This window comes from Oncorhynchus mykiss, chromosome 15 (genome assembly GCF_057628025.1).
Source record: "Oncorhynchus mykiss isolate SJ-2025 chromosome 15, ASM5762802v1, whole genome shotgun sequence".
Lineage (NCBI taxonomy): Eukaryota > Metazoa > Chordata > Actinopteri > Salmoniformes > Salmonidae > Oncorhynchus > Oncorhynchus mykiss.
The window spans coordinates 53923163-53940154 of record NC_143036.1 but is presented as its reverse complement, the minus strand read 5'-3'; the positions used below and the strand labels follow the sequence as shown (position 1 = coordinate 53940154).

The 16992-nt window shown below is 41.1% G+C and overlaps 1 protein-coding gene across 27 annotated transcripts in view; it reads left to right on the top strand.

Annotated features, from left to right (window-relative positions):
- Window positions 1-11120: 11120 nt before the first annotated feature.
- LOC110490253 (non-muscle caldesmon) overlaps window positions 11121-16992 on the top strand; it is a 55041-nt gene continuing 49169 nt past the window's right edge. For 19 of the 27 annotated variants that reach the window (XR_016486757.1, XR_016486760.1, XR_016486747.1 and 16 more), the window contains exon 1: window positions 11327-11743. The gene's annotated coding sequence lies outside the window, so the exon portion shown is untranslated. Of the gene's footprint in view, window positions 11744-16992 lie in introns of all 27 variants that reach the window. The other 8 variants (XR_016486752.1, XR_016486754.1, XM_090200353.1 and 5 more) reach the window with 3 other exon arrangements.

The following is a 16992-nucleotide window of genomic DNA, read 5'->3' as shown; positions in this document are numbered from 1 at the left end:
AGTTATGAATGTTTCAACACCTTGAAGAACGATCTGGCCTTAATGGCCATATACTCTTATAATCTCCAACCAGCACATCCAGAAGAGAACTGGCCACCCCTCAGAGCCTGGTTCCTCTCTAGGTTTCTTCCTAGGTTCCTGTCTTTTCTAGGGAGTTCTTCCTAGCCACCGTGCAACTACATCTGCATTGCTTGCTGTTTGGGGTTTTAGGCAGGGTTTCTGTATAAGCACTTTGAGATATCAGCTGATGTAAAAGCGCCTTATAAATGAATGTGATTGATTGGTTGATTGATTACAGTACAGTAGAGCACAGCAGAGTACAGTACATTACAGTAAACAGTACAGTAAAGAAAAATACTGTACAGTACAGTACAGTAGAGCACATCACAGTACAATACAGTAGAGCACACTAGAGTACAGTAAAGAAAATTTAAGTATAGTGTATTGTACCCTAATAAACTCTACTGCACTGTACCGTACTGTACTTTACTGAATAAAATTATACTGTCCTGTACTGTACCATACCGTACCGTACAGCACTGTACTTACTCTACTGTACTAAACTGTGCCATACTATACTGTGATGTTCAAACTTATGAAACTTAGCCAAAACCAGGGCTGTCCAACCCTATTCCGGGAGAGCTGCCCTCCTGAGGATTTTACTCCAACCCCAGTTGTAATGAACCTGATTCAGTTTATCAACCAGATAATTATTAGAATCGGGTGTGCTAGATTAGGATTGGAGAGAGAACCTACAGGATGGTAGCTCTCCATGAACAGGGTTGGAGAGCCCTCGCCTAGACGTCTAATATTAATTCAGGTTGGGATCTGGGACTGTAGTTACCAAGCGTCTCAGAGTTGGAAACCGTCCAAAAATGCGGTTCCACAGTACATTTACGCATAGGAGTAAGAGCATGTTTTCAACATTCCTATGACATAAAAGTACTCATATCTCAGGGTGCATTGATGTGAGCTTGAGAAGTGTCCTAACCGGTTAGGAGTTGTCAGAAGATGGATGCATGGAGACGAAAGAAAGCACGCACATTTAGTTAGAGGAGGGATGTTTAAAAAAAGTTTAATAATGCCAATTTAATCTAAAAATACTGGTTAGATAGGGATGCTTTATGTGACTGACCTTGTCCGTGATGCTACTTCTCCACCTACTGGACGACCGTGTGCTCTCACGGCAGACATCAAAGTAATCCTGACTTTACACTTCCTGGCAACAGGAAAAAATGCAACGGTGTAACAGCGATGATTTGGGTCCATCACAGACTACTGTGAGCAGAGCAACCTGTCAAACCCTGGTGGCACTTACGGGACCTGAAATCATCCGGCGGTTCATTGATTCTCCCACCACTCAACGCCAGATTCTTCAAAAACAAGCTTTTTTTCATGCCAATCGCTGGTTTTCCGGGGGTTGTTGGCGTCATTGATTGTACCCACATCAAAATCATTGCCCAACACATGGATGAAGACACGTTCATCAATCGAAGGCTGTACCACAGTATTAACACCCAAGTGTTTTTTAATGCAGTCTATATGTTGCTTGACGCTGTAGCCAACTGGCCTGGGTCTACACATGACTCCGGAGTGCTCAATGCTGTTTGAGCGCAATATTGTTCCCCCTGGATGTCACCTGCATGGTGACAAGGGGTACCCCCAGAGGAGATGGCTGCTGACCCCTTTCCTACGACCTCTCTCAGCTCAATTATAAACAGGTGAGGCAATAGACCAAACATTTGTTGTAATGGACTTTGGGCCAAACATTTGTTTTAGTGGATTTTTGTCTCAGCATATTTCAAATGTTAATCTATATAAAATGACATGTAAATATGTTTTTATCAGGAGGGCTCACAAGATCCCAAGGAGCCTGGTAGAAAGGGGAATAGGAGAGTGGAAGAGGAGATTTCATGTACTCCATGGAGAGGTGCATCACAGCTCAAGGATGGTCTGCCACATAATAATGGGATGGCGTGCGCAACTATGTGGGCAAAACTGACAGGGTTGACAGATTGTTGACAACGTAGAAACTATATTTCCTCTTCAATGTTTATTGAAAACATAAATACATTTGCACAATGAGCACTTGTTGTCTCTCAAATTCATCATTACAGTTGTCGGTTAGCTAGCTAGCGAATTTTGGACGTATTAGCATTGACATAAAATCAAAACACCTCAAAACAAGACATGGTATCAAGAACGAGATGAGCGGAAACAAGTCACTTACGATTTCTCACATGGCAGTTTCTTGTCATTGTTGCTAGCTTTCTGGCCATCCAGAATCACAACAACACACGGACCTCTGCCCCATTGAAGCTTACGCATCGTTTGTGACGTTGTCTGCTAACCTATCTACATTATACAACATCTTCAAACTACGGCTGATCCCTCTACCTTACCGACGATGGAAACCCAGAAACTGACAATGACAGTGAAGGAGACGATGACGATAACGATGCGCGCCCCAGTGCCATAGGTGGAGAGGGAACGTTTTTCGGCCAGCCCTTTGCCAACCTTCACTTAAGGTAGGCTCTCCACACCAGAGGCTGCTAAGGGGAGGACGGCTCATAATAATGGCTGGAACCGCGCTAATGGAATGGCATCAAACACGTGGAAACCATGTGTTTGGTGAATTTTAAACCATTCCACTGATTCCCCTCCAGCCATTACCACGAGCCCGTCCCCCCAAATGAAGGTGCCACCGACCTCCTGTGCTCCACACAGTGATTTGGTGCTGTGTCAGTCAGTAAATTAGAAGGGTCGTGCAGAACCCAATATCTAGCTACAGACAGTGGCAACCTGTCATTCAGGGCAGATGGGGCGGACCCAATGTATACATATATTTTTTTTCTGGGGGGGGGGGGATGGGGGGCTCGCCTGTTTTGCATGTTATTTTGGCATTAATACATGTCACGTATAAGTCTGCAAACAATGTAAAAAATATATATATACACTAGCGTTCAAAAGTTTGGGGTCACTTAGAAATGTCCTCGTTTTTGAAAGAAAAGCAAAAAAAATTGTCCATTCAAATAATTTCAAATTGATCAGAAATACAGTGTAGACATTGTTAATGTTGTAAATGACTGTTGTAGCTGGAAACGTCAACAGTGAAGAGGCGAATCCGGGATGCTGGCCTTCTAGGCAGAGTTCCTCTGTCCAGTGTCTGTGTTCTTTTGCCCATCTTAATCTTTTAATTTTATTGGCCAGTCTGAGACATGGCTTTTTCTTTGCAAATCTGCCTATCAGGCCAGCATTCTGGAGTCGTCTCATCGCTGTTGACGTTGAGACTGGTGTTTTGCCGGTACTAGTTAATGAAGCTGCCAGTTGAGGACTTGTGAGGCGTCTGCTTCTCAAGCTAGACACTCTAATGTACTTGTCCTCTTGCTCAGTTGTGCACCGGGGCCTCCCACTTCTCTTTCTATTCTGGTTAGAGACAGTTTGCGCTGTTCTGTGACGGGAGTAGTACACAGCTCTGTAGGAGATTTTCAGTTTCTTGGCAATTGCTCGCATGGAATAGCCTTCATTTCTCAGAACAAGAATAGACTGACGAGTTTCAGAAGAAAGTCTCTGTTTCTGGCCATTTTGAGCCTGTAATCAAACCCACAAATGCTGATGCTCCAGATATTCAACTAGTCTAAAGAAGGCCAGTTTTATTGCTTCTTTAATCAGGACAACAGTTTTCAACTGTGCTAACATAATTGTAAAATGGTTTTCTAATGATCAATTAGCCTTTTAAAATGATAAACTTGGATTAGCTAACACAATGTGCCACACAGGAGTGACGGTTGCTGATATTGGGCCTCTGTACACCTATGTAAATATTCAATTAAAAAACAGCCATTTCCAGCTACAACAATCATTTACAACATTAACAATGTCTACACTGTATTTCTGATCAATTTGATGTTATTGTAATGGATGAAAAATGTGCTTCTCTGTCAAAAACAAGGACATTTCTAAGTGACCCCAAACTTTTGAACGGTAGTCATCATCGTGAATCAAGTCTACTGGCAAATCCTTTTTAATCCTTGTCATTTGAAGAGAAATAATGAAGAGAAAATATACATAAAACGTATCGGCCATTGGACATGAACATTACACAACAATTTGGAGATCACAATTTCAACAATGTGTGGTTTGTAAGGAATCGGTGACAGTGGCTAACTGCAAGCATTGCAACTGGGAAGTCTGGAATAATACGTTTTGAATGGTCATTCAACTCGCAAATTGTGAATTTGGCATCTTTCTCTTTGATGACAAAATTTGCCCACAAAGGAAAGCCGCGCCACTTTCCTGTTCAAGTAAATCACAACAACGTGAGTCCAAAAATGTCTTATGCTGCTTCATAAATTATGTAGGATGCCAGAGAGATATGTGTACTGTAGAGAAGAAAGTAATACTGAGTGTATGTTGTGTAGTAAGCTGTTAGGAGCCCATGTGCCTCACCCTAATAATTTGGTCTATTTTCACCAACGCGGTATTGTAAACACATCGTTTGTGGCCAGTGTGTGCGTATATCTTTGACAGTGCTACTGATAGTAGTATACTGTAAGAACGGCCCATGTTCTGAATTCTGTACATTTCAAAAGTGCTGAACAAATAGCTTGTCGTCAAATTATGCCATCATTTATACATCTCAATTGTCATTAGAAGCCACATTTGTTTAAGCAAGTCAGCCATATCAGCTATGTTTTTTTTAAAGGCAGTAAATGAGGCTGAATGAACTGTTTTGCTGCCAGACAAGGCTCTGCTGAAAGCCAGGTAAGGTGTAGGGACTGCTTTTGGAACTCTGCTGTTGGGACAGCTTTATGTAGGCTCTAACAGTTTGTGGGCACCGTTTGACACCATTATAGTGCAATTCATGTATTGTTTAGTGTTGTATTTTTGGCTTTGCTGGCATGCATCCCACTTTTTTTGCCACACCATGATGTACATGGTAAAATCGCCACTGGCTACAGATGAACTTTAACCTAAGGAGTTGGAAAGCACAATACAGACATGCCATAGTGGGCTAACAAAAAAGATTACTGTGAACAAATAAACACACCATATTATTTCTTAAGCTTTTTTATTGTAAGAGAGTAATATTCTTCCTGCAAGCACAACACTTTCTCCCATTGCAGCTGAGCAATGTCCTTTTCGTAGTTTGTTGGAACCAAACCTTCCAGGGAGCTGCTGGTGGATGGATGTCCTGCAGCAACAGTGAGGTGGAGGTCCCCTCAGACGCTGGGCCAGATGCAGGAGCTAGAGATGAGCTGCAACAACATAATTATTGTTTTCAGTTTAGCTTACTTATGTCCAATTTAAAAAAAAATGTTAATCAAAATATAATGTGAACAAAAGTGTTTGAAATTCAACAGTAAGCTTAAATCCTACTTATTGTCCTGCTCATTGACCCTCAAAAAGGCAGCAGCTTGGCCCTCTCCAATGCACCAGATGGTCACATTTGAGCGACCCAGGTAGATAAACACACATTCAGCAATGGCACTGAGGGGTTTAGGTGGAGGGCCACCTCCTAAATGCAGAGAATACCCTTTAGACAACAAAATAGTCTACTTAACAGTGTGCATAACATAGCAACTGAACTCAGGCCTACCTGTTTTTTCTGTTTCCCTGCAGAAGTTGGTCATCTCCAACCTACATTTTGATAGGATGGTGTACCAGTGTTTTTCACATTCTTCAGCAGTTCTTACAGAACAAATGGAATGTGCTATTTATTGATTCGGATTCCTTCCTGTGCTGGCTGGTCAATGTATGACAAAATGTAACCTTGATAATACTTCTGTATTTATCAACTTGCAGTGCAAATTGACTTTCCTCCTCCCACCAGTCGGTTTTCTTTTTATTTCCATGATGCATAATATGACACGTTGTGTTTAAAAAGGCTGGAAACGGAAAAGGGATTGGTAGTTCTATGTAAAGAGGTTCATGTGCGACAGCTGTTCATAATATCCTCTCAAACTAATTTGGTGAGTTTGATTAGCCTATCTCTCACCACATTGCCAACCTTTCATGCGCCTGTTTGCCGGCGAGTATTATTTCACCTAAATAGTCCTAATAACCAATTTCACAATTGTCCGACACCATTATAATTATATTTTATGACGATTACATTTTAATATGACAATAAAAACAAGACATTGAATAGCCTACAAAACAAACAACTGAGATCAACTCACAAGACTAACTACTAGTCATAGCTGAAAATAGGAGAGACCTTTTATGTCATACTCTGAGCGGTGAGTAAATTAGGTCACTGTCATACTTTATTCTCAATTCCTAGGAGTAATTCTGAAATGCTTGATTACTAAGGGCCCTGTATGGGATCAATATCATGCCAAATGTATTCGCAAATGTAAATCACCAATCCACAAATGTAAATCACCAATCCACAAATGTGAAAAAACCAATCCACAAATGTAAATCACCAATCCACAAATGTGAAAAAACCAATCCACAAATGTAAATCACTTTCCACAAATGTGAATCGCTATTCACAAATGCCTTCACCATAAACAAACAAACACCTTTTGATTTGTATTTGTAAATCGAGGGCCTTAAGTAAAATGACCGGCATAAAGATTTGCACATAGGAGAGAGATGCCAAACATGACAGATATGGCAAATCTGCAACTCCATATTGGGAAGCGCTTAGGTCACCTGACTTTGGGCAGGGATTTGACGACAAGAAAAAGACAAGAAGTTCTCACACAGGAGAAAAAAGTTATCACGGGAGAAAGCAATTTGCAGTCGTGTAAAAAAATGTTTGTGCCCACAGAAAGCGATTTCTATAAAATCGCTGGCAGCCCCTCGTTCGGCCATGCTGATGCCTGCCTTTCAAGGCCGCATAAATTATAGTACGGTAACCATAACATGTTAACCATATGTGTACCCATCGTATGTCCAACGTAAATAATCAAAACCCTAACCCTAGATAACTCTATGTTTGCCACACTATTGCGGTGTACACCCCGTTCATCACCCAAATAGTTGAATTAGTTGGCCAGTGTGATAGCACCACTAAATGTGAAGGATATGTCATACATTGTAAATTATTGTAATCCATCCGCTGTCTCATGTTGCACAGATGATGAGCATTAAGGAGACATATGTTTTCCTGAGGCCTCTAACCATTCCCACAGGAGAGGCATGCGAAAAGTAGAGGGGAGGTGTAGGAATCAGACTTTGTAACAGTATTGCTTCCGTCCCTCTCCTCGCCAAAACCTGGCTTGAGCCAGGGACCCTCTGCACACATTGACAAGTCACCCTCGAAGCATCGTTGCCCATCGCTCCCCAACCACCAGTACCTGCCGATCTATAAATTACTTCTCCATAATCCACCGTGAGTAGGATGGTCATATGAATCAGGTTTAGTTTGGCAGCTGTGGTGAAAGAGGAGTGATTACGATAGAGGAAACCAAGCCTGGATGTAACTTCAGCCTGCAGCTTTGATATCTGCTGAGAGAAGGACAGTGTACTGTCTAACATACTCCCAAGTACTAGTATGAGGTGACTACCTCAAGCTCTAAACCATCAGAGGTAGTAATCACACTTGTGGGGAGAGGGGCATTCTTCTAACCAAGCCACATGACGTTTGTTTTGGAGGTGTTCAGAACAAGTTTAAGGGCAGAGAAAGCTTGTTGGACACTAAGAACGCTTTGTTGTAGAGCATTTAACACAAAATCCGGGGAGGGGCCAGTTGAGTATAAGACTGTGTCATCTGCATATAAATGGATGAGAGAGCTTCCTACTGCCTGAGCTATGTTGTTGATGTAAATTGAGAAGAGCGTGGGACCTAAGATCGAACCTTGGGGTACACCCTTGGTGACAGGCAGTGGCTGAGACAGCAGATGTTATAACTTTATAACCAGGCCAAAGACCCCTCAGAGACACCAATAGTCCTTAGCCTGCCCACAAGAATGGAATGGTCTACCGTACCAAAAGCTTTGGCCAGGTCAATAAAATAGCAGCACAACATCGCTTAGAATCAAGGGCAATGGTGACATCATTGAGGACCTTTAAGGTTGCAGTGACACATCCATAACCTGAGTGGGAACCAGATTGCATACCAGAGAGAATACTATAGACAAGTCAAGAAAGCCAACACTTTTGATAAACAGGGCAAAATAGAAATAGGCCTAGAACAGTTAGGATCAACTTGATCTCCCCCTTTAAATAAAAGACTAACTGTGGCTGCCTTCCAAGCAATGGGAACCTCCCCAGAGAGGAGAGCCAGGTTAAAAAGTTCAGAGATAAGTTTGGCCATTATAGGGGCAGCAACCTTAAAGAAGAAAGGGTCTAAACCATCTGACCCAGATGTTTCTTTGGGGTCAAGTTTAAGGACCTCCTTTAGCACCTCGGACTCAGTAACCGCCTGCAGGGATAAACTTTTTTTCTACGTCTACAAATCGTTTTCTACACGTGAGAACTTTTTCTATACACATGAGAACTTTTTTTCTACGACTACAAATCATTTTCTACCGTGATAACTTTTTTCAATGTGTGAGAACTTCTTGTCTACGCATGAGAACTTCTTATCATTTTCTTGTCGTAAATCCCTGCCAAAAGTCAGGTGACCTAAGCGCTACCAAATACAGAGTTGCAGGTTAGCCATCTCTGTCATGTTTGCACAAGTCTCTCTTATGTTCAAATCTTTATGCCAGTCATTTTACTTAAGGCCCTTGATTTACAAATACAAATCAAAAGTTGTTTGTTTGTGGATAGCGAATTACATTAGTGGAAAGCCATGTTTATTTGTGGATTGTTGATTTACATTTGTGGATTGGTGATTAAAATTTGCGGAAAGTGATTTACATTTGTGGATTGGTTGGTGATTTACATTTGTGGATTGGTGATTTACATATGTGGAAAATGAATTATATTTGTGGATTGGTGATTTACATATGTGGAAAGTGATTTACATTTGTGGATTGGTGATTTACATTTGTGGAAAATGATTTCTATTTGTGAATTGTTGATTTACATAGACCTGGTCCGCATAGACCTGGTCCGCATAGACCAAATGTGTATGTGTTTGGAGGTGGAACTCATTAGAATAATTCCCAGCATGATTTGCAATTGTTTGTTTTTACATTTACATTTTGGTCAGTCAGCAGACGCTCTTATCCAGGCCGACTTAGTGCATTCAATTAAGGTAGATAAATAACAGCATATCACAGTCATAGCAAGAAAAAAACAACATTCTGTAACCGTTACTGACAATGTTATTGTAATTGAAGTGGTGTGTTGATTTATTTAGTAAGGTATACTATTGTGAATAGCATCACTGATGGTTTAATGCGTTTGAAAAGTGAGTTTAAGTAGTGTATTTTGAAAGTATTCAGAATAATTGACATTTTCATCATTTTCTTATGTGACATCCATATTCCAGAATCCTGGTCAAATTACACACTGTACCATAATGACAATGCAAAATCAGAATTTTAGAGACATTTGCACATTTATTAAAAACAATACATGGAAATACCTTATTTACATAAGTATTCCGACCCTTTGCTATGACACTAAAAATTCAGCTCAGCTGCATCTTATTCTATTGATCATCCTTGAGCTGTTTCTACAACTTGATTGGAGTCCACCTGTGGTAAATTCAATTGATTGGACATGATTTGGAAAGGCACACACCTGTCAATATAAGGTCCCATAGTTGACAATTCACGTCAGAGCAAAAACTGGATTATCCGTAGAGCACCGAGGCAGGATTGTGTCGAGGCACAGATTTGAGGAAGGGTACCAAAACTTTTCTCCACAGTGAAGGTCGCCAAGAACATAGTGGCCTTTATCATTCTTAAATGAAAGAATTTTGGAACCACCAATATACTTCTTAGAGCTCGCTGCCCTGCCAAACTAAGCAATCAGGGTAGAAGGGCCTCTACTAATCAGGCCTTTATGGTAGTGTCCAGATGGAAGCTACTCCTCAGGAAAAGGCACATGACAGCCCGCTTGGAGTTTGCCAAAAGACATCTAAAGACTCTCAGACCATGAGAAACAAGATCCTCTGGTCTGATGAAACCAAGATTGAACTCTTTGGCTTTAATGCCAAGCATCATGTCTGGAGGAAACCTGGCACCATCCCTATGGTGAAGCATGGTGGTGGCAGCATAATGCTGTGGATATGTTTTTGAGCAGGAGGGACTGGGAGACTTGTCAGGATCGAGGGAAAGTTGAATGAAGCAAAGTATAGAGAGATACTTGACGAAAACTGTCTCAAGAGTACTCAGGACCTTAGACTGGGGCAAAGGTTCACCTTCCAACAAGACAACGACCCTAAGCACACAGCCAAGACAACACAAGAGTGGCTTCAGGACAAGTCTCTGAATGTCCTTGAGTAGCCTAGCCAGAGCCCGGACTTGAACCCGCTCGAACATCTCTGGAGAGACCTGAAAATAGCTGTGCAGCGACACTCCCCATCAAACCTGACAGAGCTTGAGAGGATATGCAGAGACGAATGGGAGAAACTCACCAAATACAGGTGTGCCAAGCTTGTAGCGTCATACCCAAGAAGACTCGAGGCTGTAATCACTGCCAAAGGTGCTTCAACAAAGTATTGAGTAAAGGGTCTGAATACTTATGTAAATGTCATATTTCTGTTTTTTTTTTTAAATTTATAAATGTATAAAAAACAGTTTTTTTTCTTTGTCATTATGGGTTATTGTGTGTAGATGAGGGGGTGGGGACAATTTAATACATTTTTTGCTGTAATGTAACAAAATGTGGAAAAAGTCAAGTGGTCTGAATACTTTCTGAATGCACTGTACACATGACCGATGGGAATAATAATGAATATTATATTGCAGTCTTCAGTTGGCTCCTCTTTCTTATATTAAGAGGCTTGAACAAGTATTATTGTGCTTACCCTGAGAACATTTGTAAATGAAGTATTTTCAATGTCCAGAAAATATGTATTTTCACCTTTCATTTAGCACCTAAAATGCACCTGATTTCAACATATGGAAAATACGTATTTTCGAGTCCGGAAAATGCTAATTTTCTTTTTAATTCAGCACCTAAAATGTACCTGATGATGAACTCAAACAAATTGATTTTTTTTTAAGTAGGCTATTACATAACTGATTGAGTAAGAATGTTGTCTAAATAACGTTTAAAGGTGCCCTGCAATACAAAGTCTCACTTTATTACTTGGTTAATCCCAAGTAATTAGGAAACTGTTGAAATTGGGGATATTTTGAGTCCTTTCTAAATAGCTTTTACACCAGTCTCTAAGTGTTTGTTTGAGCAGAAGTACCCTTTTTCGCCAAGATTAACATTTCACATGATCTTTCCTGACAGAGGATTTTCTTTCAGAGGCCCCTTGAAGGATAACCAAAAAAAGGGCATTCAGCAAATCAGTTTTTTCTGCTTAGATTATTTGGGGTTGTAGAACTTTCAATGTCGGCATTTATTTCCTCACTTTTTTACGAAGTGATGGCCTGAGTTTTGGACTTTTGACATCGTGTTTTTTTTTATTTAAATACATAGCCTAAGCAGCACTTGGGCCAGACTAAGGGCAATGCACAGGGCTCTTCAACTGTAAATATATGAGAGATGTGTGCGATTATGTTTTGAAGGGAGGGGCTTGCGCTTTGTAGTAGCCTATTATTGAATACCGTGGAGCAGACCGATCGGAAGGCAGATTCTGTCTCTCTACATTGACTGGCCTGCTTCGTGGTTGTTTGCTAACCCGGTGAAAGAACAATCGTTTACTTGCTGAACTCAATAGGTACGTTTTGCGCTTCCGAAGTTGTTTGTGTTGTTTATCCAACTTGGTGAAATTTGCGTAGTGCTTATGATTACAATTTGTGCAATGATCTTTTTGTGCTGTGCGATGCTGCAATTTATTAGATATGTCATTTTAAAATGCTAGATTTCTACAGCAAACTGCACAGGGTGCACACACCCAGCAGCTTCCTAATAATGTGGCTATCCTGCGGTTAGTACTTTTTCAATAACTTAACTTAAACTATAAAGAATTAAAGAGTCGATGTAGATGATTTGCGCATTGTAAACAAATGTGGTTATCGAGTATAATATTTTATTAAATGGCAAATCACTTTAGAAAACCTATTACCGATCTGAATGTGAATTCTGGAATGTCCCCGTTGCCCCATGCCATAGATTATTATCAGACAAATATGAGGAGGCAGTCTCCAAACTCATGGAGTGGGATGTGAGCCAGATCTCTCTCCCTTCTAATAGACAATACATAGGCTGCCTATCAATTGACAATTTCAGGAAATGTGTAGTTGATTTAATTATGCTTTTGATTGGTATTTGCCAGTGGGCTAACTCTAGGATCAATTATACCTACAGTTAAAGTCGGAAGTTTACATACACCTTAACCAAATACATTTAAACTCAGTTTTGTGCAATTCCTTACATTTAATCCTAGTAAAAATTCTCTGTTTTAGGTCAGTTAGGATCACCACTTTATTTTAAGAATGTAAAATATCAGAATAATAGTAGAGAATGATTTATTTCAGCTTTTATTTCTTTCATCACATTCCCAGTTGGTCAGAAGTTTACATACTCAATTAGTATTTGATAGCATTGCCTTAAACAATTTAAACTTGGGTCAAACGTTTTGGGTAGCCTTCCACAAGCTTCCCACAATAAATTGGGTGAATTTTGGCCCATTCCTCCTGACAGAGCTGGTGTAACTGAGTCAGGTTTGTAGGACTCCTTGCTCGCACATGCTTTTTCAGTTCTGCCCACACATTTTCTATCGGATTGAAGTCAGGGCTTTGTGATGGCCACTCCAATACCTTAACTTTGTTGCCATTTTGCCAAAACTGGAAGTATGCTTGGGGTCATTGTCCATTTTTGGAAGACCCATTTGTGACCAAGCTTTAACTTCCTGACTGATGTCTTGAGATGTTGCTTCAATATATCCACATAATCTTCCTACAGATGATGCCATCTATTTTGTGAAGTGCACCAGTCCCTCCTGCAGCTAAGCACCCCCACAACATGATGCTGCCCCCTGTGCTTCACGGTTGGGATGGTGTTATTCGGCTCGCAAGCCTTCCCTATTTCCTCCAAACATAACAATGGTCATTATGGTCAAACAGTTCTATTTTTGTTTCAGGTTTGAGTCAGGTTTGTAGGCCTCCTTGCTCACACACACTTTTCAGTTCTGCCCACAAATATTCTATAGGATTGAGGTCAGGGCTTTGTGATGGCCACTACAATACCTTGACTTTGTTGTCCTTAAGCCATTTTGCCACAACTTTGCTTGGGGTCATTTTCCATTTGGAAGACCCATTTGCGACCAGGCTTTAACTGATGTTTTGAGATGTTGCTTCAATACATCCATATAATTTTCCTTTCTCATGATGCCATCTATTTTGTGAAGTGCACCAGTCACTCCTGCAGCTAAGCACTCCAACAACATGATGCTGCCCCCGTTCTTCACTGTTGGGATGGTGTTCTTCAGTTTGCAAGCCTCCCCCTTTTTCCTCCAAACATAACGATGGTGATTATAGCCAAACAGTTCTATCAGACCAGAGGACATTTCTCCAAAAAGTGCAATCTTTGTTCCCATGTGCAGATGTAAACAGTAGTCTGGCTTTTTTATGGTGGTTTTGGAGCAGTGGCTTCTTCCTTGCTGAGAGGCCTTTCAGGTTATGTCGATATAGGACTTGTTTTACTGTGGATATACATACTTTTGTACCCGTTTTCCTCCAGCATCTTTACAAGGTCCTTTGCTGTTGTTCTGGGATTGATTTGCACTTTTCGCACCAAATTACGTTCTCCTCTGAGACAGAACGCGTCTCCTTCCTGAGTGGTATGACGGCTGCATGGTCCCATGTTGTTTATACTTGCGTGCTATTGTTTGTACAGATGAACGTGGTACCTTCAGGTGTTTGGAAAGTGCTCCCAAGGATGAACCAGACTTGTGGAGGTCTACAATTTTTTTCTGAGGTCTTGGCTGATTTCTTTTGATTTTCCCATGATGTCAAGCAAAGAGGCACTGAGTTTGAAGGTAGGCCTTGAAATACATTCACAGGTACACCTCCAATAGGCTAATTGACATCATTTGAGTCAATTAGAAGCTTCTAAAGCCATGACATAATTTTCTGAAATTTTCCAACCTGTTTAAAAGCAGAGTCAACTTAGTGTATGTAAACTTCTGACCCACTGGAATTGTGATTACCATGAATTCTAAGTGAAATAATCTGTCTGTAAACAATTGTTGGAAAAATGACTTGTATCATGCACAAAGTAGATGTCCTAACTGACTTGCCAAAACTATAGTTTGTTAACAAGAAATTTGTGGAGTGGTTGAAAAACGAGTTTTAATGACTCCAACCTAAGTGTATGTAAACTTCCGACTTCAACTGTCTATAAATAATTACGTTACAAATGCATTAGTTTTAACTGGATAATACCTCAACTTATGAAGAACAAACAAAACAACATCCTCCTTTAACCAAAATGAATAATTTTTCACTTAAAAGCACTTTCCTTTGATTTGCTGTCATCCCTAAATATTTGGGATGAAAATAATTGGACATTCTCCAACTGTAAACTGTGGCCTTGTGCTGTGGCGTGGGATTTTACTGGCTCTTGTAGACGAATACTAGCTGTCTTCAATTGCCTGAGCCAAGGGATGTCATGAAAGCAAAGGATCCATCAGGTCAGATCCTCTCCACTGGGGGTCCAAATGACAGCCGTGGCCCTCATCAGGGATAGGCTTAACCATCTGTACTGAGTTGGCTAGAATCTTTATCCCTACGTAGGTCTAGCTGATGCTACACAGGACCAGCTGAGCCCAGTTAAACCATGATTAATCGGAGTAATCAACTTGATATCTAAGTTTATCAAAGCAACAGGAAATGGTGATGTTATAATGGGCTGTAGAAGGCCACTCATTGATTCAACACTGTCCAAACAGTGTGTGGTATTCCAAGAACCTTGTCTCTCTCTTTCTCTCTCATCTCACCGCATTGTGGTACAGTAAAGCATTGCAGTGAGATGTGCAATAACTCCAAATGAATCCACCCAAATAGTTTGGGCCAACCACCTTTTTTTTTTTTTTTCAACGTAGTCTATCTCGGCCTTCCGTTTGATCTCAGGTTGATTACAAAGCAGTTAGTATGAAGTGAGTGAACAGTAGAAAATGGGGTTCGGGGGCTATGGAGCTGCAGAATGCTCCGAGCTAGACAGCACAGTAATTGTCCATGAAGCTATATCTGATAACACTGCAGTGTTTGGAAAATATGAGGGGAATGCCCTTGTCTTATAAGGAACAGATTGAACCTGCTGACAGACGATTGATATAGCCTTTGGAATGCATAACAGCCGGGCTTATTTTTTAGTCTCTTTCTGGCTCTTTTTTGCCACTTTCGGCTACTTTTGTTTAGCGTATGAAGAGCCTGGGTAATGTGCTGTGCTATATGGAGAGAGCGAGAGGGAAGGGGGGGATCTGGAGGTAATTCTGCACAGTGATAACAAGGGTTTGGCATGGGCTAGGGCCTGGGCAGGATGTAGGGAACACTGCCCTGGGTTTCCGGAGTCTGGTTTGCCCTGTGCATTACAGGCTGTCGTTACTCTGCTCTCTCTCTGCCCTTCATTTACAGAATGTTTCAGGATCAGTTCTTCCATAACCTTAATCATGACTCAAAACGATGTAAAGATGGGCTTCAGACCAGTGAAGGGAGGAGAATACGCCCTCGAGGACTAGAGAAGGGAGTTTAGGTCTAGTTGGTTGGAGGTTAGAACGTTGGGATGGGACTTGGACATAGACTTGAGGCTTGACCCTGGAGCATGCGATAGATTGTGGCCAAGGGCAGGGCTTTGATGCAGCCTTTGGATTCACAAACAATATAGTAGACCCCCCCTTAACTGTACTAGATAACTTTTCATTGCTCTCCGACTGACCTGAGCTACTTGTGTTCAAGCTCCCTGCAGGTGTGAAAACACACATTCTACTCTGGAATCAATACCACTGTCTTCAGGGTTGAGAAGCTGATACAGTTATTAAGGACAATGTTAATCCAGGCCCTCTCTCTTTCAAGGAGTGCCTGGAGACACTGTGGTTATGAGGGAAGGCTATTTGTTAGACACAGTATTTGAGAGAAGGCTAGTTGAAGCATAATGTCTTTTAAAGGTGGCGTCCTCTTAGGATTCATGAGAGATGTCTCGTTTTATTTTTCTGCGTGTCACTCTGAGTCTCTCTGGCTGCGTTTACAAAGGCAGCCCAATTTTGACCAATCACATCAGATCTTTTCATGTCCGATATTTTTCAGAGCTGATCTGATTGGTCAAAAGACCAGTTAGTGGAAAAAGATGAGAATTGGGCTGCCTGTGTAAATGCAGACTTAGAGTTTTGCAGTGCCTCTGTGGTGCGAGGCAGAGCTTTAATCCACTGCACTATTCAGTTCCAGAAGTTCTTTATATCTCTGCTGCAGCCTACAGTTACTATTACCGCCACTGAGAGAGGCTGCCAACTAAAGTTAAGTACGAAAAAAGAGAACTCGCATCGGAAATTGTGTAACATAAACTGTTCGTTTTTGTTATTGCCATTGTTTACCGATTAATATATTCAATTTATGTTAGTCAAATGTTCTGCAAGGAGTTCTAAATTATTACATGTTGACATGTGAATCCAAACCCACGCAGTGTTCTCCGAGTTCGCCAGAGCACATCTTCTGGTTTGTCTTATAATGGACAACTTGTCTGTCAAGCATGTTTTTGCCTCGTTCAGTTTATTGCCACTTGGGTTGATTTTTATGCAGATTTGCCGCCTCAAGATATATTTGTGGGATCGAGGAGCCATCTTTATTACGCAATCGGTTACACAACAAAGATGTCTCTTCTTCATCTCTGATCAAAAGAGTCAACATCATCAATGTCTCCAAGGGAGAAGTCTAATTGGAGCCCAAAGCTCAAATTTGTGTCCTCTCGACAACTGTTCCCGTGGAGCGTTCAGTTAATTTGAAGTGGAGGATGATTGACATGGAACTAAAC